This window comes from Bubalus kerabau, chromosome 6 (assembly GCF_029407905.1).
Source record: "Bubalus kerabau isolate K-KA32 ecotype Philippines breed swamp buffalo chromosome 6, PCC_UOA_SB_1v2, whole genome shotgun sequence".
Classification (NCBI taxonomy): Eukaryota; Metazoa; Chordata; class Mammalia; order Artiodactyla; family Bovidae; genus Bubalus; species Bubalus kerabau.
This window is the reverse complement of record NC_073629.1, coordinates 63428541-63452033: the sequence shown is the minus strand read 5'-3', so window position 1 is coordinate 63452033 and position 23493 is coordinate 63428541. Positions and strand designations below refer to the sequence as shown.

At 36.6% G+C, this 23493-nt stretch overlaps 1 long non-coding RNA gene across 1 annotated transcript in view; it reads left to right on the top strand.

The window, feature by feature from the left end:
* The window catches only part of LOC129656181 (uncharacterized), a 62898-nt gene extending 41203 nt beyond the window's left edge, over positions 1–21695 (top strand). Inside the window, exon 3 of the long non-coding RNA XR_008716252.1 lies at positions 21420–21695. This is a non-coding gene — a long non-coding RNA (uncharacterized LOC129656181). The remainder of the gene's footprint in view (positions 1–21419) is intronic.
* The last annotated feature ends 1798 nt before the right edge of the window (positions 21696–23493 follow it).

The window sequence follows — 23493 nt, the reverse complement described above, 5'->3', positions numbered from 1 at the left end:
TCTGACATAGAAAATAGAATACACTTTGTGGCCTCAAAAAAGTTTGAATAAAGCATTATATGTTTCTGCATTGCTTTCCCTTGGAAAAGTGCTAGTGGAGGATTCACTTCAGTATCCTCTTTCAAAAATGCATATTATTAATTATCCTTCAATTAAAAATAAATAATTTTTAAAATATGTTTATTATTTTTTACTACTCAAGTAAAATGTGTGTATTAAAGAAAATTTTTTAATTCAAAAATATAAAATTACTTTCTTCTTTTACCTGAACTCACACATACAATTTATTATACAGAAATGATGCAAACAGTCATTTATATCTTGTTTTGTCTGTATGATTCTTAAGCCAAAGCCAAAATATCTGAATTACAGGTATGTACTGATTGCCTTAAGCGTCAACTTTACTATAAAATAATTCGCTGAATATTTTTATTTACTGTTAAGTTGTATTTCAATCACTATGAGTGCTTTATGATAGTAGAATAATAGTAAGTATGAAATTGATATAACATAGCAATAATATATCATTACTTCGTATTTATGAACACAGCAGATCTTAGATAGAATTTTGTTTGTAGATATAATATAAATAATTCCTTCTTATAGATTATCTTTTTAAGCCTTATACCTGCATTATACACAACCTTAATTTTACATTAAGTACACAAAGACTTATTGTATATCACTCTGCTGCTGCTGCTGCTACTAAGTCACTTCAGTCGTGTCCAACTCTGTGCGACTCCATAGATGGCAGCCCACCAGGCTCCCCTGTCCCTGGGATTCTCCAGGCAAGAACACTGGAGTGGGGTGCCACTTCTTTCTCCAATGCATGAAAGTGAAAAGTGAAAGTGAAGTCGCTCAGTTGTGTCCGACTCTAAGCGACCCCATGAACTGGAGCCTACCAGGCTCCTCCGTCCATGGGATTTTCTAGGCAAGAGTACTGGAGTAGGGTGCCATTGCCTTCTCCAGTATATCACTCTACTCTTACTTAAATTGGGCACCATCTTCTCCTTGACTTCTCTTGCTTCCTCCAATATATTAATGTATGAATATACCCAAGCCTGGAGGATAATTTTTCTTATTTGGTTTTTCTTCAAATTTACTCTAGAAAGTTGACTACCATGTGACACCAAGAGGGGGAGCAAACTTTAATCCCCAGAACAAGGACTTTCCAATAAAACAATTCTCCATGAGCTGTTTTAGGAAACCTAAACCCAAACCTAACATGAACACCTTAGGATCACTTCTAAAAACTGTGTCTGTCTTATGCAGCCTCTGATGAAACCCTCTATTCAGACTTTTATGTTTGAGTTAGGAGTGATGAGTGCCTTTCATATTGAATCTTGTTTAACCCACTTCAGAAAAGATCCTTGGTTGGTATATCCTAACAGGATAGATGAATGAATCAAGAATATGAAGCAGCCGTGGTGAATGCTTAAACATCTTTGTCCTTGTAGAAGCATAGAAGTGTACTGACAAATTATAGAATATTCCTGGAGTAAATTTTTAAAAAGGAACAGAAAGGTACATAAATAAGCCAAATTATTTTCTGATAATAAGCCACTATTTCTACTCCAGGGTAATTTATTCTTTCAATGATAACACTACATAGACCCCAAACTGCATAAGGATGCATATTATTTTTCAGAAGAGAGAGGAGAAAAAAAAAAAAAGAGCAATGTATAAACAGAATCAAGAAACTAGACACAGGGAAGTCTTTCCCACATCTCCACACATATCGTCAGTCAGAATGATTAGAGAGTAAAAATAGGAGATATGTTGACCAGAGTGCTTTTTAGATTGGATGTGACTTGATGTTTGATTTTAAACAAGGTGTTTTCAACCATATTTCCTTTCATAAAGCTTTTAATAGACATATGGAAATGGAAGACACATGTTTAACAATTATAAAATAAGCTCATTTCAACTCTCTGAAATAAGACTGAAATGTTCTCTAAATCAGGGTCTCTCTAATTTTCAAAAGACTAAATCAAATCCCCAAATGAAAGTAATTGCAATAGAGCAAACTAAGACAACTTTGTGGCTATATTTGATCATTCTTAAAGGGTATAAGTTTCCAAAGAGTATAGATTTTCATGTTTTAAATTGTGTAAGTCTTCAGTATGAAAGGACCGGCTCCTCTCACCAGATGTTTGCATATACCTGCTGGGGGCTACTTATACACACGTAAGGGAGGGGAATAAATTGTCTGTTGATTTGGTTTTTATAAATTCTTTAAGAAAAAAATTCAAAGATTAATCAAAATCACATAATGAAATAAAAAATACCTCCATATTTTCTAATTAAACCTAATTATTTAAAAAGTACCTTCTTAAATCTTAATCAATTTCCTAGTTCAACAGGCTGATTGGACTATAGAGGAACAAAACAGATTGCCCATATCAACAGATCATTTTATTTGGGCTCCAGGTTTCTGAATGAACTTCCACACAAACCCTTGTAGACATCTGAACTCCATAAATCCACAGGTGTTTAAGAAGCCCTAAAGGCTGGGTCAGATACCAGTCATGTTCCACTATGACTTTACAAGGATTTTGTACTGTGTAAACAACACTTGCAAGGATTTGTCTTTACTTCTGAGTAAAACCAGTAGCAGCAAGAGCCACGTTTAGTTTTCTTCTCTAAACTGTGATTCAGTTCAGTTTTGATTCAGTTACAAGTTGTGTATAGTAAGTTATCTTTTACACAGTGGAAGTAGGATTTTAGTTTTTTGCTTCATGAACAGGATGATGTGGCATAAAACACAGCCTCTAAAAAAAAAAAAAGTCATTTTATAAGGGAAAATGTATTATTACAATAATTTTTCATCTTTCCATGCACTGTATTAAAACACAATTTTGAAATGCCCAAAAATTACTTACTAACTTCTTTTCAAAACCAGGAGGTTTGAATAGTTCACATACCCTCCCCCAATAAGGGAAATCTGAGTGAAATTAGTAGAAGCAAATGAAAGATTTACTGATAAAATGTCTGGAAAATCTAGTTTTGTCTTCATTTTATTCCTCATTCATTTTGTTTTAGTAATTGAGCCAGAAAGCAGATTCAGAGGGCAATTCAGAAGAAAAACTAAAAAACTATAGGATGATAAATATACCATATGTCTTGAGCACTATGACAAGCTATGATATTTAAATGTCCCTTGATAGAACATTGTTAGTTTCAGCTAGATTGGGAAATTAAGTCTAAAGAAGAAAAGCAAGGAATTTTTTTTAAGTGCTTGAAGAGTGAAAACAAGGTTACCCATCTGAGTGGTGTACAGTAATTAGGAAGTAAGAAAAGAAATCAAAATCATAAGGAGATTTTCAAGTTCAGAAGAATTAGGAGAGAAAATATAAAGGTCTATAAGTAAGATTGTCTGTCAAGGCAAAATTAGCTCAAATTAAAAGCCTAGAATCTCCATCTTGTTCCTGTTTTAAGATTTAAACTGATTTTAGGAATGTGTTTATGGTAAAAGCTATCTGTCACATACCAAAATAATATACTTTGAAGTATATTTGTTAATGAAGCAGAATAAAAAAATAAACATCAACATGTTCCTTTATATGGTCTAAATGGTACTTCTGTGACTTGGTTTAAATGCAATATTTCCTTTATTAAAAACTTTCTAAAATACCTCAAAAACAATGAGCACAAGTATCCTAGGGGAATAATAATTTCTTCAGTTCAGTTCAGTCACTCACTCGTGTCCGACACTTTGTGTATGGACTGCAGCTGCCAGGCCTCCCTGTCCATCAACAATTCCTCATGTCCATTGAGTCGGTGATGCTGTCCAACCATCTCATCCTCTGTCATTCCCTTCTGCTTCCACCTTCAATCTTTCCTAGCATCAGGGTCTTTTCAAATGAGTCAGTTCTTCACATTAGGTGGCAAAAGGATTGGAATTTTGGCTTCAGCATCAGTCCTTCCAATGAATATTAGGACTGATTTCCTTTAGGATGGACTGGTTGGATCTCCTTGCAGTCCTAGGGACTCTCAAGAGTCTTCTCCAACACCACAGTTCAAAAGCATCAATTCTTCAGCATTCAGCTTTCCTTATAGTCCAACTCTCACATCCATACATGACTACTAGACTACCATCTAGCCTTGACTAGACGGACCTTTGTTGGCAAAGTAATGTCTCTGCTGAGCAATATGCTGTCTAGGTTGGACATAACTTTTCTTCCAAGGAGTAAGCATCTTTTAATTACATGGCTGGAGGCACCACCTGCAATGATTTTGGAGCCCAAAAAATTACATCTGCCACTGTTTCCACTGTTTCCCCATCTACCTTCCATGAAGTGATGGGACTGGATGCCATGATCTTAGTTTTCTAAATGTTGAGTTTTAAGCCAACTTTTCCACTCTCCTCTTTCACTTTCATCAAGGCTCTTTAGTTCTTCTTCACTTTCTGCGATAAGGATGGTGTCAACTGCATATCTGAGGTTACTGTTATTTCTCCTGGCAATCTTGATTCCAGCTTGTGCTTCATCCAGTCCAGTGTTTCTCATGATATATTCTGCATATAAGTTAGATAAGTAGGGTGACAATATACAGCCTTGATGTACTTCTTTCCCGATATGGAACCAGGTTGTTGTTCCATGTCCAGTTCTAACTGTTGCTTCCTGACCTGCATACAGATTTCTCAAAAGGCAGGTCAGGTCATCTCTTTCAGAATTTGCCACAGTTTGTTGCTATCCACACAGTCAAAGGCTTTGGCATAGTCGATAAAGCAGAAATACATGTTTTTCTGGAACTCTCTTGCTTTTTTAGTGATCCAGAGGATGTTGGCAATTTGATCTCTGGTTCCCCTGCCTTTTCTAAAACCAGTTTGAACATCTGGAAGTTCACAGTTCATGTACTGTTGAAGCCTGGCTTGGAGAATTTTGAGCATTACTTTACTAGCATGTGAGATGAGTGCAATGTGCGGTAGTTTGAGCATTTTTAGGCATTGCCTTTCTTTGGGGTTGAAATGAAAACTGATCTTTTCCAGTCCTGTGGCCACTGCTGAGTTTTCCAAATGTGCTGGCATATTGAGTGCAGCACTTTCACAGCATCATCTTTAGGATTTGAAATAGCTCAACTGGAATTCCATACCTCCACTAGTTTTGTTTGTACTGATGCTTCCTAAGGCCCACTTGACTGCATTCCAGGATGTCTGGCTCTAGGTGAGTGATCATACCATCATGATTATCTGGGTCATGAAGATCTTTTTTGTATAGTTGTTTTGTGTATTCTTGCCACCTCTTCTTAATATTTTCTGCTTCTATTAGGTCCATATGATTTCTGTCCTTTATTGTGCCCATCTTTGCATAAAATGTTCCCTTGGTATCTCTAATTTTCTTGAAGACATCTCTAGTCTTTCCCATTCTATTGTTTTCCTCTATTTCTTTGCACTGATCACTGAGGAAGGCTTTCGTATCTCTCCTTGCTATTCTTTGAATCTCTGCATTCAAATGGGTGTGTTTTTCCTTTTCTTCTTTGCTTTTCACTTCTCTTCTTTTCATAGTTACTTATAAGGCCTCCTCAGACAGCCATTTTGCTTTTTTGCATTTATTTTTCTTGGGGATGGTCTTGATCCCTGTCTCCTGTCCAATATCATGAACCTGCATCCATAGTTCTTCAGGCACTCTATCAGATCTGGTCCCTTAAATCTATTTCTCCTTTCCACTGTACAATCATAAGGGATTTGATTTAGGTCATACCTGAGTGGTCTAATGCTTTTCCCTACTTTCTTCTATTCAAGTCTGAATTTGGCAATAAGGAGCTCATGATCTGAACCACAGTCAGCTCCCGATCTTGTTTTTTATGACTGTATAGAGCTTCTCCATCTTTGGCTGCAAAGAATATAATCAATCTGATTTTGGTGTTGACTATCTGGTAATTTCCAAGTGTAGAGTCTTCTCTCGTGTTGTTAGAAGAGGGTGTTTGTTATGACCTGTGCATTCTCTTGGCATGAGTCTATTATCCTTTGCCTTGCTTCATTCTGTATTCCAAGGCCAAATTTGCCTATTACTCCAGGTGTTTCTTGACTTCCTACTTTTGCATTCCAGTCCCCTGTAATGAAAAGGACATCTTTCTTGGGTGTTAGTTCTAGAAGGTTTTGTAGGTCTTCATAGAACTATTCAACTTCAGCTTCTTCAGCATTACTGGTCAGAGCATAGACTTGGATTACCATGATATTGAATTGTTTCCCTTGGAAATGAACGTAGATCATTCTGTCATTTTTGAGATTGCATCCAAGTATTGCGTTCAGATTCTTTTGTTGATTATGATGGCTACTCCATTTCTTCTAACAGATTCTTGCCTACATTAGTAAATATAATGGTCATCTGAGTCAAATTCACCCATTCCAGTCCATTTTAGTTCGCTGATTGCTAAAATGCCAACGTTCACTCTTGCTATCTCCTGTTTGACCACTTCCAATTCGCCTTGATTCATGGACTTAACATTCCAGGTTCCTATGCAATATTGTTCTTTACAGCATTGGACCTTGCTTCCATCACCAGTCACATCCACAACGGGGTGTTTTTTTGGCTACATCTCTTCATTCTTTCTGGAGTTAGTTCTCCACTGATCTCCAGTAGCATATTGGGCACCTACCAATCTGGGGAGTTCATCTTTGAGTGTCCTGTCTTTTTGCCTTTTCATACTGTTCATGGGGTTCTCAAGGCAAGAATACTGAAGTGGTTTGCCATTCCCTTGCCAGTGGAGCACATTTTATCAGAACTTTCCATCGTGAGCCATCCGTCTTGGGTGGCCCTACACGGCAGTGCTAATAATTTCTTAGCACTGCTGTAAAGTACACACAAATATCAACAAATAACAAAGAGTTGTGTAACCTTTCTACATTAGAAAGTTTGCTGAAGAACACGGCTCCTGATTCCACGGAGAGTAAATAAGCATTTGGGAAAGAGAATACCAAATATACTCAAGTAAACATTGATTAGCAGTCCAGCCTGATTCACCTATCAATGAATCATGCATAAATGATGAGTCAAGTGGACTGAAGATCAAAGACAATCAGCACGTAAAAGACAAGACTCAGAGTTAACCTCCACAAGAGATTAGACATCAACAGAGCCAGCACCTCTGCCTTATGTACAACACTCTCCTCATGCTTTATGTGCAATAATCTTTCTGATGCCTTCCACATACAAGCCACAGTGCTAGCTTTCTTGTGAAAACAGACCTAAATCTTTCCTTAAACATCCTCAGCAGGAGGAGATTGTAATTTCTGAGAGGAGTTTGGTTTTGAAAACAGAAATAAGATATTTGTAGTCGTATTTCGTGTGTCAGATGAGTAAACAAGTCTGACAATGCACATGTGGTCAGAACCTCTATGTGTGCATCCTTCTCACTGGCCCTTCCACACTTTATTTACATCATCTGTCTATAAGGCTGATGTTGAAGATCAGGAACCAAGATACTGTCATCTTTCTGTCTCAACTCCTGACACCTTGCCCATTGGTTGAAAAGATCTGACACTTTTGTGTAGTTCAAAAGTAGTCTCTGAAGGCAATCCAGAAGGAAGTCATAACATCAACATTTTTGTCAAAGGGTTAACTATTTGGTAGAAAAAATACACACATTCTGAGATTTTAAAAGCTAAATCCAATTATTAATAGATTAATGATGAATATTTACTACAAATGGATAAAACCAGTAAAATGTATAGTGCTAATAAATAGAAGGGAATTATTGAAATGAATATCAAGTTATACATTATTATTTCAGTTTTTCTCCCAGAAAACATATAGGTTCTGAATTTATCTCTTGCTTCCAGAGTTATAGATATTTCCCCCATGCCCTTTTTTCATTTGGACTGCACTTGGAGATTTATTTCTCATGCTTTGGATATATGAGGAGTTAGAAAACCTATCTCATGTTTGGTAGATTTCTAAATGACTGAATACTTTAATCTCTAATTCTAATCTTTAATCTCTAATTTGTGCCTATTGATTGAACAGGGAAAAAGTTACTTCAACAAAATGTGTAAGTGTTTGACAGTGTTTGTGTGTCTGTGTTTAGTCACTCGTGTCCAATGCTTTGTGACCCTCAGGGCTGTAGCCTGCCAGACTCCTCTATCAATGGGAATTTTCAGGCAAGAATACTGGAGTGGGTTGCAATTTCCTCCTCTAGGAGATCTTCCCGATCCAGGGATCAAGCTCATATCCCCTGTGTCCCCTGCATCTCTTTCATTGCAGGCAGATTCTTTACCCATTGAGCCCTCAGGGAGGCCTTGACAGTGTTTAAGACCTTAGAAATGTAGCAGAAGTGATGAGAGGACCAGATACCAATAACCGACAGGCTAATTGCATGACTTTAAAAGAAAAGAAATATGAAAGGGGCCTTGTTATGCTTGAAGTTCAAGCAGTATAAAAACATTTAAAGATACATTTGTAAATGGGCAATATTGCTGAAGTATAAAAGAGCTAAAGTTGTATATCCAATAATACTGTGAACCCACATAACCATTTCAAGTAAATACTCTAAAGTTACATTCAGATAACTTCTTACTTACTTGAAAAATGGATAGGATGAAGAGAGGGTGTAGAAAAATGTACACATATGTATACATATGTACTAAAGTACATTTTCCACACAAACACTTAGAAGGTGCTGGTTTCTTAGCTACACATAGTAATATTTTTAAACTCAGTGAAATATTTTAAGAATATGCATTAATTATATTTTGTTTGTTTCTAATAGAAAATAAAACTACTGATCTTCAATGATATTTCTTGCATCCTGCTTCCAATTTATTTTTATTGTCTTTAAATAATATATTTAAAACTCTTGTGACTCTGCATATTTGCTTTAAATTAATAAAAATGAAGGAAAAACAAATGGTAAATATTAACCATACAAACAAGTTGTATGAACAGAGAAATGAAGAGTACTTTAAATTCTATTAACTTTTTTAATACTAATTTTCAAGTAGATTTGTGTATGTTTCATAAGTTTAAAATTCAGTTAATGTAAAGAACTTTATTGTGATTACGACAGTCTATTGACCAAGATCATATGGGAACAGGAAATGTAATAAAACCAAAAAGTACTGAGATTATTGCTAGGAAAAAAAAATGGATTGTGAGAAATATGTGGGCCTAGAAATTCTGTGGTACAAATGTGTTTCTAATCATTGAAAATCATCTCTGTGCAATTTTTAAAACTAGACTAAAAACGCTTCATTTCTAAACTTGGAAAAATTGATTACATATGAATAAGATCATACTCAAAATTGGATATAACATTCAATATTCTGAGTTCAGAAAGACACTTTAAACAGTAAGACAGTACTGCCATCCAGATACCCTTCTGATGTGCTGATTCAGGGTGGACTACTGACGTTGAACAGAAATGTGCTGATGTAGAGATTGATGAATCTATTTCCCTTCTGGATTTCTTCCTCATCCAGAAACAGAACAGGAAAGTCTTATGTATCAGGAATAGAAGAGTATGTGAGTAATATATAATGACTTGAATTATGACCTCTTCTGACATCAAATATATAACATATATTTTTTATCTAGAAAAAATATACAAGTACATGTAAGTGTCAAGGGATAGACAAAAGCTGAAAAAAAAGATATTACAAAATCCTTTTTTAAAAAAATATAGTATCCTAGTAGTATTGAGAAATAATACCCTCATCCAAATGCTATACAGCTCTAACTATCACAAGAGGCAAAACCATTCTGTCTCAAGGAGATCTGTGAAATATATATCAGAAGCAAACAAACAAAATCCTAAAAAACCAAATGCGATAGCATGATAGCTGAGCAGATACAATGTCAAGTTGCCCTACAATTCACTATTACAAGAAAATGTATTACAGTAGACAAATGCTGAACTCCTAGTGAAAATATATTTGTTATTCATCAAACATAGGCCAATGATTACAATAAATATTTTTCTCCATATATCATTGGCTACCTGCCTATCTTTAATTTCAGGTCCTTGAAATTTATCTCATGAAATATTAAGATATACTTGTGCTGTCCTATTTTTAGTTCTATTTCTCAAAAATGTTTTATTTGTATAATATATCAAAAAAGAAGACAGAATGCCTGTATGTTTCTTCCCTTTGTTGGGATATGTGGAAGGAAGGGAGTGGAGGTTATTTTGAGCACAAGTTTGTCTCTGGTCAGCTGAAACACATCAGTGAAGTAATTTCTATTTAAGTTTTGGCTTTGCCACTGAGTTTGTAATAAGCCAGAACTATCAAAATAGTAAACAGGACACAAATCAGTAATGGTTGGCAGAGAAAGTGCACAGAATCAGAAAATTTACATCTGTAAGGTGAAGGGAGTGGTCAGTAGTCATTCATAGCAGGAGCCAGCAGTCTCGTAAGAAGTTTGTGTCAATAGATGCTATATACTTACTTGAAATTCCCATAACTATTTAAAACATGGGGGCAGCTGTGTTGTTCTCAATCTGATTCTTGACATAGATGAAAGAAGAGAAGTTGTTAAGTGAATAGGACAAGATCCAGGCACTTTCTGAAACAATTTTACGTTAACAACTCTGTTCACTTTTAAATGAGCTGAATACCAAGAGTGTCAAAATTCCCAAACTAGCATCTCCTTCATGTTTTGACAATGTTCACTGACCTAATAGCACCAAGTTTTGCAAACTCTCTTGCCTAAATGCCAGTTCTGCATATTAAGTTAGCTCTGCCTTTCTAGTGGTGTCAGAATCTTACCGATTCTCACTCACTGAAGTGGAAGACTTGCTGCTATCAATCAGGAACATCCTTAGCAATTTATCTGTTCCATGTAAACTGAAACAAGATATGGTGTCCCATTTTTAAAATTTCAACTGTACTCATCATTTTTAAAAGTATAATCAGAAGACTCAGAGTCCCTTTTCTGAAGGTGAATAGCTGTTTCTAAATGGCTTTTCCCTGGGCACAATCAAATGCCCATGCCAAAACCAAATGATAAAGTAACTTTCCCAACATCTACAATGTGTTTCATGGAATAAATAATACAATCACGCAATTTTGCTAGTGGAGAAAACCTTAAATATCACCTGTGGCATTCATTTCCTGTCACTACAGAGGAAACAGAAGCTCAGAGAAATTAAGTAATTTTTCCAAGAGTATACAATATTTTGGTGGCAGGGTATGGGCTGGCACCCAGAAGTCTTGATTCTTAGTCCAAGATTAGATTCCTGTCAAAATGCCTGGAAATGTTACTCTAAAAAGGGTACATCAACACTTTCATTTACACAGTCTTTCTCTGTCTTGCTCTGTCTCAATCTCGGTCTCTCTCTCTACAGAGCTGCAGTTTTACTTTTTTCTTCACCTTGAGGGATTTAGAATCCACAATTCTTTTCTTGGAATACTTTGTTTTAATATATCGCTTTTTTTTTTTTTTTGCAATTTCTGTGCCCAAGGACATTGATAGCTAAAGTGCTCAGAGCTGACACATTCCATATAATGAAGCTGCTAACCTACATTTTTTACTTAACAAAATTAATTTGCCCATGTAAACCCTGGGTAGGTAAGTGTGCACCTAGAATGTACCAAGAACAACATATGTGACATAGATAACGATTAACTCCTTTTAAAAGCTTTCAAATGCCTTAGAATGTCAGGAGTAAAGAATCTGAAAACTGCAGATCTTATTCAAATAAATCAGGAGAGAGCAGATGGTTGAAGAAGGCACACAAGCAAGAAGGAAATCTCCTGTTCTCCCTTTCTGATTGCTTTGCCCACAGAGGAATAACGATTCAAAGAAAATCAGTAATCATGGCGGATGTCATTAGCATATTCCCAATAAGGGAGCTTACATAAAATTCCCAGAGAAAATGAATGACTGCTTGAAGATCAATGTGCAAAGAGTACGTTTCCAGCTGCCTGCCTTCTCCCAAAATGTGAGATATTTAAGACTCTTAAAAATTGAACTTTGTAAAAGATATAGACAAATGCTGAAGGCTGTTTAAATTAATAATGATGTAACTATAAGCAAAATAAAGCAGATACATTTGCAAGTTTGTCAATGATTAGAATGCTTTAGCATTTCATGTTTCACATTTCTTAATTAAACTCCATTTGGGCTGTAACCAAGTCAAAAGACTTATTAAAATATTGAATACCCCTTTTCTTCTCACCCCTTTGTAATGGAGGATTAAGAAAGTTGTGAGAAAGCACCTTCATTGCTTTATCAGGAATCCATGTGGTAAAATGTGTTTTTTTCTTCCTAATTGATGAGTAGAAATCATTAAAATAACACATCTATTCTAAAGAAAAATGTGCATGAAGCAATTTTCATAGGGGAAAATTTCTAATTCAGGTAACTATGGATTTAATGTGCACATTTTGAGAAAATATTTTGGGAAATGGGCTTTTTAGTAAATGATAAGCAAGTAAATAATAGATGCTCACTGAAAGTCATATGTCATACTTTTGATGAGTTTGTAATTATATATGTTTCTCATTGCTTCCTTGTATACTTTCTAGATTTCTAGTTATTGAGGGGATAAAAAAATCCACTGTTTTTGTCAAGCTGAATATTTAATTTAAAATATGATAATAGAGAACTGAGAACTTCCCTCTTATAGAAAGAACAGCAGCCCTCAAATATGCAAACACCTTTCTCAATAATAAATCTCCCTCATAAGTTAACCATGAGATACAATATTGGCAGTTTTCTTGTTAAGTAGAGAGGACCTAGGTAAAGTTATCACTGATTGGACCAGTAGGAGGCAGATGGTTAAATAACACAATGAGAAATGTCACAATAGTTTTATTATTGAAACCCAAACTTTCCATGGTGGTAGACAGATTGCCTTCATTTCTCATCCATAAAACAACCATCTTGAACATTTCATCAAAAAGAACTTTTTCTTACACTGGCATTGCAACCAATAAAACCTTTTATGCATGGCAAGTTGGCAGAAACTATTAATAAAATGTCTGTCAACTGCACATCTCAGTGTTTCCTTAGCAAAAGAAGAGGGGGGTCATTAATTACAGTTTCTGTCACACACAAAAGGCACAGTGATTATTCTGGTTTCTTAACAGCCTGAATTCACCTAATGACCACCTCTTCTGTTGAATTTGAAAAGGGATAGGTCCTTATCCATCTAAACAAAAAGCTACAGAGCAATCCGAACACATTGCCTGTGTCTGCCTGGGCAACAAATGTGTTATTTTAGGTTGACTCTGAAAGAGGATTATGAATATGGATAGAATGCAAATACTTCATCTATCTTAATCAGAATACAGGAATTCAAGCTGTTGAGGGAAAAAAAAAAAAAAAGACCTTAGAATTCCCATACAAGGAAAGAAATTTTATAGTGCTTATTGAATTTAGAAGACAGAGATTAGAAATGAACTTAATGAATCCGTTCATCAGAAGACAAGAAACAGACTTAGCAACAAGTGTAGATCAATTACCCTGATGACAAATAAATATAATGAACTTTCAGAGTGGGAAACAACTGTTTAACACAATATAAAAAGAAAGCATTTTTGTTTCCCCTTTGGCAAATTTGCTTTGTCCTCGCCTTCCTACCTGATCAGTTTTTTCCTTCTATTAACTATTGTTAAAACCCTTTCGACCCTCTTAATATGAGCTTTCCTCACACAAGTTTTGCAATGTTACACATGATAGAAAAAAATAGTACAACTACATAATTTTTTTTTCATCAAACGTAAAAAGAATAAAAGGGGCAGGAGTGACTTGTATAGGTTCCTTCTGAATTTGCAACAAGGTTTTAGCAACAACATTGTGTAAACTGTTGATTTTCTTTATTATTTCAATTTATCTTCTCAAAGTAAGTCAACAAAAAGGTCTAGGTAGCCAGGGTGCCCTGGTCTGGATTCCCCATTTTTTTTTTTTCACATTTAATGGATGCATTAGTTCCAGGTATTCAAGTGTTGAAGTGCAAGAGCGTCCTTTGTTTTTTATTTTAAGAAAGTTTTCAATTTAGTGTACTTCTTAATAGGAACACAAATAATTACTAGTCCATCATGCTATAAGTTTTTAAATATATACTATAATTATTTCATAAAATTAATTCAAGGATTTCTTTATTCAGGGTGGGAAATTTGAGGAGTAGTTCTCATCTTAAAGAGCAAAACAACTTTATAATAATCTATACATCCAAAAAAATAAGAATAGTTTAAAGTGCAGGTTTATTACAAATTAATTTTGTTTTATATCTACAATATTCAAATTTAACTCCAGTTTCTATTAGCTGTGTGACTTTAGGCAGACTGTTTAACCTTTCTGTGCCTCACTTTCCTCATCTACAACAGGAGAAAAATACTAGTAGTTACTTCATATAAGAATTAAGTAATTTAAAGGATATTTAAAAGTGCCTAAAACACTACTGGGGCATAGTAAGTGCTAGTAATGGTTTCCAATTATTATAAATGTGTCTATTTTTATTTGCTCTAAAGCCAAAAATTAAAAAAAAATTGAGAGCTAAGCTTAACAATCCAAAGATTAATGCATACACTAAATCTGTACTCCTCCCTGACTACTGACAGAAAAGATATGGTAAAAATTCCAGGAAGAGTTCTGCAAAACGAAAGTAGGATCCACTCATTATGAATGGGATACTGTGAGAGACTGAAGATAACAGAGGACAAAAACATTGGTAGTGTTCAATATGTGTTGTTTTTTTCTCAGCTGGAAAAAATGACTACAAAAATCTAGCCAGTATAAAAACTGATACTGTTTACAAAGTTTAAATCCAAGATAAGAGGTTCCTGTGCTCTTTTTCACTCTGACACATGCCTATGCACATATTGTGTATGTGTATATATGTCATCTTTATAATCTTTTTTTAAAGACTTCTATTGAATAGAACTTTTTATTACCACTGGTTAAAAATGTCATATCATAAGAATCTGGCAAGCATTCAGAACCATTTAATCTTTCATCGAGGTTTATTCAGAAGAGGTTTATATCTCTTTTGTGCATTGTGCATTGTCAAGTGCCCACCACAATTTGTCTCCCCCATACTGGACTGACAGATTGAGCGAATAAGCAAAGAGCTGGAACATTTGAGTATAATTGCAGTGTCAGCACTGGTAACTGTATTTATGAGAAGAGAGTTAACACTGTGACATTAATAATTTCATCAGATTACACATGTTTGCTTGACAAACAAGCAAGCTATTCTCTTTAAATTATCTGTGACTAGTGCTGTTTTCAGTTGGAGAACAGCCATGAATTCCAGTTTAAAAAGAAAAATAAACTCACCAAAACACTATTCAACTTATATTGCTACATTTTGGGGAAGGGAAAAAATTAAGTCTTTAAATATTTGCATTAAACCAGACTTTATAAATCCTGGTTTCCTGCCAATAAGAAAGAAAAAATGATTAGGAATGTACAATAAAAAGGAAAGGCCAGGAAGTATAATAATTGTGTCTAGCTGTACTGTAGTTCAAAAATAGCTTCAGGCAGAGACATGAAGTCTTTTAGTTTGCCTTGACTTTTTAAACCACTAGATGCTCACCTGCAGTGGTTTCTGTGATTTGTGGCAGCTTACCAAAGGCACAGGATAATAAAGACAGTTTGTTACCCTCTAATTTTGGAGGGGCATAACACATGAAGCTTGTACTGCAATCTCTTACCTACATATTTCACTCCATAAGGGGAAACAATAAGAGAGAACATGACATGTATTAGAGAAGTAAATTACAATGTTATACTCTTTGGTCCAATAAACCATTGTGGGCTGTCATGGTCCTGACTACTGAAGTGTTGTTTTATGCCACAGCTTAATCAGCTGGGTCTAGGCTGTGCTTTCATATGCCACTACCTGAGGCAGCATAAATGCGATGATTCATGCACATGATCACTGGAGCCTGTATGGTGAGGTCCACACAAACTGCCAGGGAGGTTATTGGCCAGGGTGATAGATCTCCTCACCCTTAACTTAGAAGAGGGAATGGGACTTGAGCTTGATTGCTAAAATTAACACAAAACATTGAGCCACTTGTTTCTCTTATTTAATAGGAACATCTTGCTGTTGTTGATTTAACAAAGGTAATGTTTCATCACTGAAGCCTTGAATCTATGCCCTTGTGAGAACCTCACAGGCAGAAAGCATCTGTATTTATGAAGCTTATGCAAGGCAGCATAACCTCAGTGCAAAAAGTTAAAAAGAGATATATTGATTCCATCACTGCTGCTGCTGCTAAGTCACTTCAGTTGTGTCCGACTCTGTGCGACCCCATAGACAGCAGCCCACCAGTCTCCCCCGTCCCTGGAATTCTCCAGGCGAGAACACTGGAGTGGGTTGCCATTTCCTTCTCCAATGCATGAAAGCGAAAAGTGAAAGTGAAGTAGCTCAGTCGTGTCCAACTCTTAGCAACTCCATGGACTGCAGCCTACCAGGTTCCTCCGTCCATGGGATTTTCCAGGCAAGAGTACTGGAGTGGGGTGCCATTGCCTTCTCCGCTAGCAAACCCCAAAACAAAAACCTATCACTTCTGTAAATACATACAAAATATGTCAAAAAAAATATCTGACCTGCCTTTTCAGTATGCTTATGGCAGCAGGTATTGATAATATACCAAAAACAAATAGAATGATTATAACAGATATATATATATATATACATACACATACATATACAAATAATCTGCAAGTATTACTTGCAGAGTAATTACTGTGCTTTCTTGAAAAATCTACTGAATCTGATAAAAACCAGTAATATATTCTTGCATTGAAAATAATCTCAACTCAATATCAGTAGCTTAGAAATCATATCACCAGAGTTTTACGCAAAATAGGGAAGAAAAAATATTAATGAAACATAAAAAAATAAAGCAAAATTTCCCACTAGGATAGCTATTATTTTTTAAAAATGCAAAATAGTGCTGAGGATGTGGAGACGTTGGAATTCTTGCACATTTCTAGTGAGAATATAAAATGGGACAGCCACCATGGAAATAGTGTGCATACGTGCATAAGTCACTTCAGTACTGTCCAACTCTTAGCGACCCTATGGCCTGTAGCCCGCCAGGTTCCTCTGTCCATGGGGATTCTCCAGCCAAGAATACTGGAGTGGGTTGTCATTCCCTTCTCCATATGGGATCTTCCCAACCCCGGGATTGAACCCGAGTCTCTTACTTCTACTTGCATTAGCAAGCGGGTTCTTTACCACTAGCGCCACCTGGCAAGCCCACGTGGAAGCAGTATAGTGGTTCTTAAAAAAGTAAACATAGGATTATTATAGGAGCCAGTAGTTCCACTTCTTGGTATATACACAAAATAATTAAAAGCAGAGAAAGCTTTCAATTTGAACAGATATTTATATATCAATGTTTATAGTAGTATTATTCACGATAGCCAAAATGTAGAAACAGCCCATATGTTCATATATGGATACATGGATGAATAAGATGTGGTATATACATAAAACAAAGGATTATTTAGCCTTCAAAAATAGTAAAATTTTGACATATGCTACTATATAGATAAACCTTAAAGATACTATGCTAGTGAAATAAGGTATACCAAAAAAAAAAAAAGACAGTTTTGTATGATTCCACTTATACAAAGTACCTGAAATAGTCAAATTCATAGAAACAGAAAGTAGAATAGTGGTTACTGGGGACTAGGGAAAGGGGTGAATGAGGAATTATTGTTTAATAGCTACAGAGCTTCAGTTTGGGATGATGAAAAAGTTCTGGAGGCTATTAGTGGTGAAAGTGAAAGTCAACCAATCATGTCCGACTATATAGTCCATGGAATTCTACAGGCCAGAATACTGGAGCGGGTAGTCATTCCCTTCTACAGGGAATCTTCCCCAGGGATTGAACCCAGATCTTCCACATTGCATGCAGATTCTTTACCAGCTGAGTCACCAGGGAAGCCCAAGTTAGTGGCAATGGTTGTAAAACAACATGAATGGACTACCCTGGAAGTCCAGTGGTTAAGACTCCATGCTTCTCTGGTTGAAGAACTAAGATCCTTCATGCCATGCAGCCCAAAAAAAAGAAAAGAAAAAATACAACATGAATGAATGAAAATCTCTAAAATGGTAAAATTTATGTTACAGTGTTTTGTTGTTGTTTAGTTGTTAAGTCATGTCTGACTCTTTGTGACCCCATGGACTGTAGCCTGCAGACCCCTCCCTTCATAGGATTTCCTGGGCAAGAACACTGGAGTGAGTTGCATTTCTTTCTCCAGGGCATCTTCTGAACCTAGAGATCAAACACATGACTCCTGTGTCTCCTGCATCTCCTGCTTTGGCAGGTGGATTCTTTACCAGGGAACCAACTGGAAAGCCCTGTTATATGTGTTTTACCAGACAAGAAAAAGTTTCTTAAGGAAAAAAATATAGGTCCCCTCACCCCCAAATATATCTATCTATCTTACTATAAATATATATATACATATATATATGTTTGCTATGTAGCACTAATTACTTATCAAAAGGGAACAAATATAAAGTTAGAAACTTCAATTAGGATAAAATCTAGAGTTGTGGAAATCAAATTGGTGATAATATGTTCCAGCTAGGTCACGTTATTATGTGTTGGATACCTAACCCTTTGTCCTAGACACTAGAGGTGCTCATTGGTATCCTTAAGATTACAGTTTTAGGGGAAATGTCCACTGCTGCACTGTGGATTGCTTAAGGATAAATTTGATACCTGTGTTAGACAAATACATGATTGAAAGTATTTTTATCTATACAATTCACTCAATTCACTTTTCTACACAACCTAGCATTTTAACCCTCAAATTATGAGTAAATTTTTATAAGTTTTACTGAGGACATCTAAAGATTTATCTTGAAATAACCTCTCAATAACTTATTGGTATACTATTCTGCAATATTTCTGCTATGTGAATTTGCTAGATCTCTGGGTTAGCCCTTGTGTGTGTTGAGAGTTCAATGCAAGTTCTTTCTGCTCAGAGCTGCTGTAACTTGAAATCTTGTTTCAGTAATAGCTTACACTCTGTTTTGTAAGTGTACTGTACACTTTATAATGTTTGTATTTTGGCTCCCTCGTCAAGGTACAGAGTCTTCCTTCCTTTCTATGTTAATGTCAGCCACAACAATAGGACCCTAAAGCCTGGAATTGAGAAAATGAGTGTTGCTTAGTTGATTAATTAATTATATATATGTATACATATATATTGGAATGAAAACTGACCTTTTCCAGTCCTGTGGCCACTGCTGAGTTTTCCAAATTTGCTGGCATATTGAGTGCAGCACTTTCGCAGCATCATCTTTCAGGATTTGAAATAGCTCAACTGGAATTCCATCACCTCCACTAGCTTTGTTCATAGTGATGCTTTCTAAGGCCCACTTGACTTCACATTCCAGGATGTCTGGCTCTAGGTCAGTGATCACATCATCGTGATTATCTGGGTCATGAAGATCTTTTTTGTGCAGTTCTTCTGTGTATTCTTGCGACCTCTTCTTAATATCTTCTGCTTCTGTTAGGTCCATACCATTTCTGTCCTTTATCGAGCCCATCTTTGCATGAAATGTTCCCTTGGTATCTCTAATTTTCTTGAAGAGATCTCTAGTCTTTCCCATTCTGTTGTTTTCCTCTATTTCTTTGCATTGATCACTGAGGAAGGCTTTCTTATCTCTTCTTGCTATTCTTTGGAACTCTGCATTCAAATGCTTATATCTTTCCTTTTCTCCTTTGCTTTTTGCTTCTCTTCTTTTCACAGCTATTTGTAAGGCCTCCCCAGACAGCCATTTTGCTTTTTTGCATTTCTTTTCCATGGGGATGGTCTTGATCCCTGTCTCCTGTACAATGTCATGAACCTCATTCCATAGTTCATCAGGCACTCTATCTATCAGATCTAGGCCCTTAAATCTATTTCTCACTTCCACTGTATAATCATAAGGGATTTGATTTAGGTCATACCTGAATGGTCTAGTGGTTTTCCCTACTTTCTTCAATTTCAGTCTGAATTTGGTAATAAGGAGTTCATGATCTGAGCCACAGTCAGCTCCTGGTCTTGTTTTTGTTGACTCCCAAAGAAAGGAAATGCCAAAGAATGCTCAAACTACCACACAATTGCACTCATCTCACATGCTAGTAAAGTAATGCTCGAAGTTCTCCAGGCCAGGTTTCAGCAATACGTGAACCATGAACTTCCTGATGTTCAAGCTGGTTTTAGAAAAGGCAGAGGAACCAGAGATCAAATTGCCAACATCCACTGGATCATGGAAAAAGCAAGAGAGTTCTAAAAAAACATCTATTTCTGCTTTATTGACTACGCCAAAGCCTTTGACTGTGTGGATCACAATAAACTGTGGAAAATTCTGAAAGAGATGGGAATACCAGAGCACCTGACCTGCCTCTTGAGAAACGTGTATGCAGGTCAGGAAGCAACAGTTGGAACTGGACATGGAACAGCAGACTGGCTCCAAATCAGAAAAGGAGTATGTCAAGGCTGTGTATTATCACCCTGCTTATTTAATTTAAATGCAGAGTACATCCTGAGAAACGCTGGACTGGAAGAAACACAAGCTGGAATCAAAATTGCTGGGAGAAATATCAATAACCTCAGATATGCAGATGACACCACCCTTATGGCAGAAAGTGAAGAGGAACTAAAAAGCCTCTTGATGAAAGTGAAAGCAGTAAAAAACTTGGCTTAAAACTCAACATTCAGAAAACGAAGATCATGGCATCTGGTCCCATCACTTCATGGGATATAGATGGGGAAACAGTGGAAACAGTGTCAGACTTTATTTTTTTCAGGCTCCAAAATCACTGCAGATGGTGACTGCAGCCATGAAATTAAAAGACGCTTACTCCTTGGAAGGAAAGTTTTACCCAACCTAGATAGCATATTCAAAAGCAGAGACATTACTTTGCCAAGAAAGGTCCGTCTAGTCAAGGCTATGGTTTTTCCTGTGGTCATGTATGGATGTGAGAGTTGGACTGTGAAGAAGGCTGAGCGCTGAAAAATTGATGCTTTTGAACTGTGGTGTTGGAGAAGACTCTTGAGAGTCCCTTGGACTGCAAGGAGATCCAACCAGTCCATTCTGAAGGAGATCAGCCCTGGGATTTCTTTGGAAGGAATAATGCTAAAGCTGAAACTCAAGTACTTTAGCCACCTCATGCAAAGAGTTGACTCATTGGAAAAGACTCTGATGCTGGGAGGGATTGGGGGCAGGAGGAGAAGGGGACGACAGAGGATGAGATGGCTGGATGGCATCACTGACTCGATGGACGTGGGTCTGAATGAACTCTGGGAGTTGGTGATGGACAGGGAGGCCTGGCGTGCTGCAATTCATGGGGTCTCAAAGAGTCAGACACGACTGAACAACTGAACTGATACATATATATTATTATTATATATATGTATATGTTTAGTTTTGTCTGCTCTGGATCTTTGCTGCTGAGCTCATATTTTCTCTAGTTGCTGCGTGCAGAGGGTTACTCTTTGTTGTGGTTCTCATTGCAGTGGCTTTCTCAGGTTGTGGAACAAGGGCTGTAGATGCATGGGCTTCAGTAGTTGCAGCACTCAGCTCAGTATTTGTGACACACGCCTTAGCTGCTCCATGGCACGTGGGATCCTCCCAGACCAGGGATTGAGCACATATCCCTTGCATTGGCAGGTGGACTCCCAACTGGAATCCTGGACCACTGGGGAAGTTCTGAGTAAATGAGTTTATAACTTTGTTTTGTGGCACTTTATATTTATGTCAGTTTTTTGTTCTTTAAAATTGGATGAATGTCATTATATCATTTTAATTAAATTCCTTTAGAAATCACCATGCTATATATCAGTTGGGCCTAAATATTCTGCAAAGATTATTACTTGTAGATCCAGTCCATTCATTCTTCCTGGAGGAGTTTCTGTACTTATTCTGAGAAAGACAGACTGGTGAGTATGCAGAATTAAAGAAATGCAGAGAACAAAAGGGCAGAGTAACCAAAACGGTGGCGTTTTCTTCAAACACAGGTCAAGAGTAAAATTATTTTAATGTGAAACCCAAGAATATGATGAGACTAAAAGAGTAGAACCTGGGTTGGTAGTACCTTTCTAATTAGCCCAAAAAAAGCTGCCTCATAAAATATTAAAAACCTGAAAGAAAGGAGTGGATTTACTATGGTAAAAGGTTAATTTAAAAATCTTGAGATCAATAAATTACCACTTAAGATGACATTCCCAAAATGTGTTCCAAAGAATACTTGTTCTAAATGGAAAAAAAATTTCCCACAGTTCAACTGGCTTGTACACCATATCTCTATTAGAGATGGACAATGAATATCAAAGACCCTGTTAAGTCTTGAAATAAAGATAGTTCGGTTTTATTTAACCCAGTGTTTCCCAAACTTGTTTGACCTTCAACCATCCTTCTTTCCCTGACTCTCCTACATTCATCCATCTAACAAATGTTCATAGAGGGCCTACTCCAACTCAAGAACTATTCTAGGCTCTGGGGATATAGCAGTGAAAAAATAAAGACTTTGCCTGGATAGACTATATAATTAGGAGACAGATAGTAAATAAATCAAGTGCTGCACATAACGTGTCAGCAATGGAAAAAAAAAAAAAACTTTTAAAAATAATAGTGAAGGGAAGAGTGGGTGGTCAGGGATAAGATGACACTTGAGTCACAGATAAGGTACATTGAGTTGAACAGTTGCTGGAGGACTGAGGGGACCCAATGGGAGACCAACACTGTCTGATAAGGAATCCCTTGGCAGTCTCATTGTGACAGGAGACTTCTACATGGAGGAACGGGCATTAAACAGTTCAAAGAAGGGGTTGATTGTTCATCTTCTAAAAGCAAATGAAGTCTTTTGGGTCCCTAGGGTATGGTTCATTTACTAATTCATTTGCAAATGGTTTGTTCCTTGGCTTCCAATTAGTGACATTCTCCTTGTTGACCACATGTTATGAAAGTGTGTTACTCTCAAGTCCTCCATTGCACATTATGTGGCAGCCATTTACCTTGTTCCTCCGGAGGTTGCAACATGTGGAAGCAACTGGTCATTTACCATTTGTCATAACCAGAAAGGTAGCTATCACATTGCTGAGCTGTGTTGAGTGGAACAATGACAGGAGACTGACATGGTTGCTGCCTGAGTTTATTCTTGATACCACAGGTAGGGGTTCCATTTCCTATTGTAATCTAGATGGAATAACACTCCATCAAAAACTTCCCCAGTGGCTCAGATGGTAAAGAATCCACCTGCAACACAGGAGACCCAGATTCAATCCCTGGGTCGGGAAGATCCCTGGAGAAGAGAATGGCTACCCACTTCAGTGTCCTTGCCTGGAGAATCTCACGAACAGAGGAGCCTGGCGGGGTACCATCCATGGGATCACAAAGAGTCAGACATAACCAAATGACTAAGCGCACACAAAGATAAACTAGTTTAGAAAGGTGGAAAGTTTACCTTATGCTATCTGGGGACACAGCACATTTTCTATTTCTCTGGTAGAAATATTTCCTACTTTTAGAGCCAGCTACATATTTGCAGAGTTCAGTACAAAATTAAAATATGGGGCCTGTTGTATCAAAAAA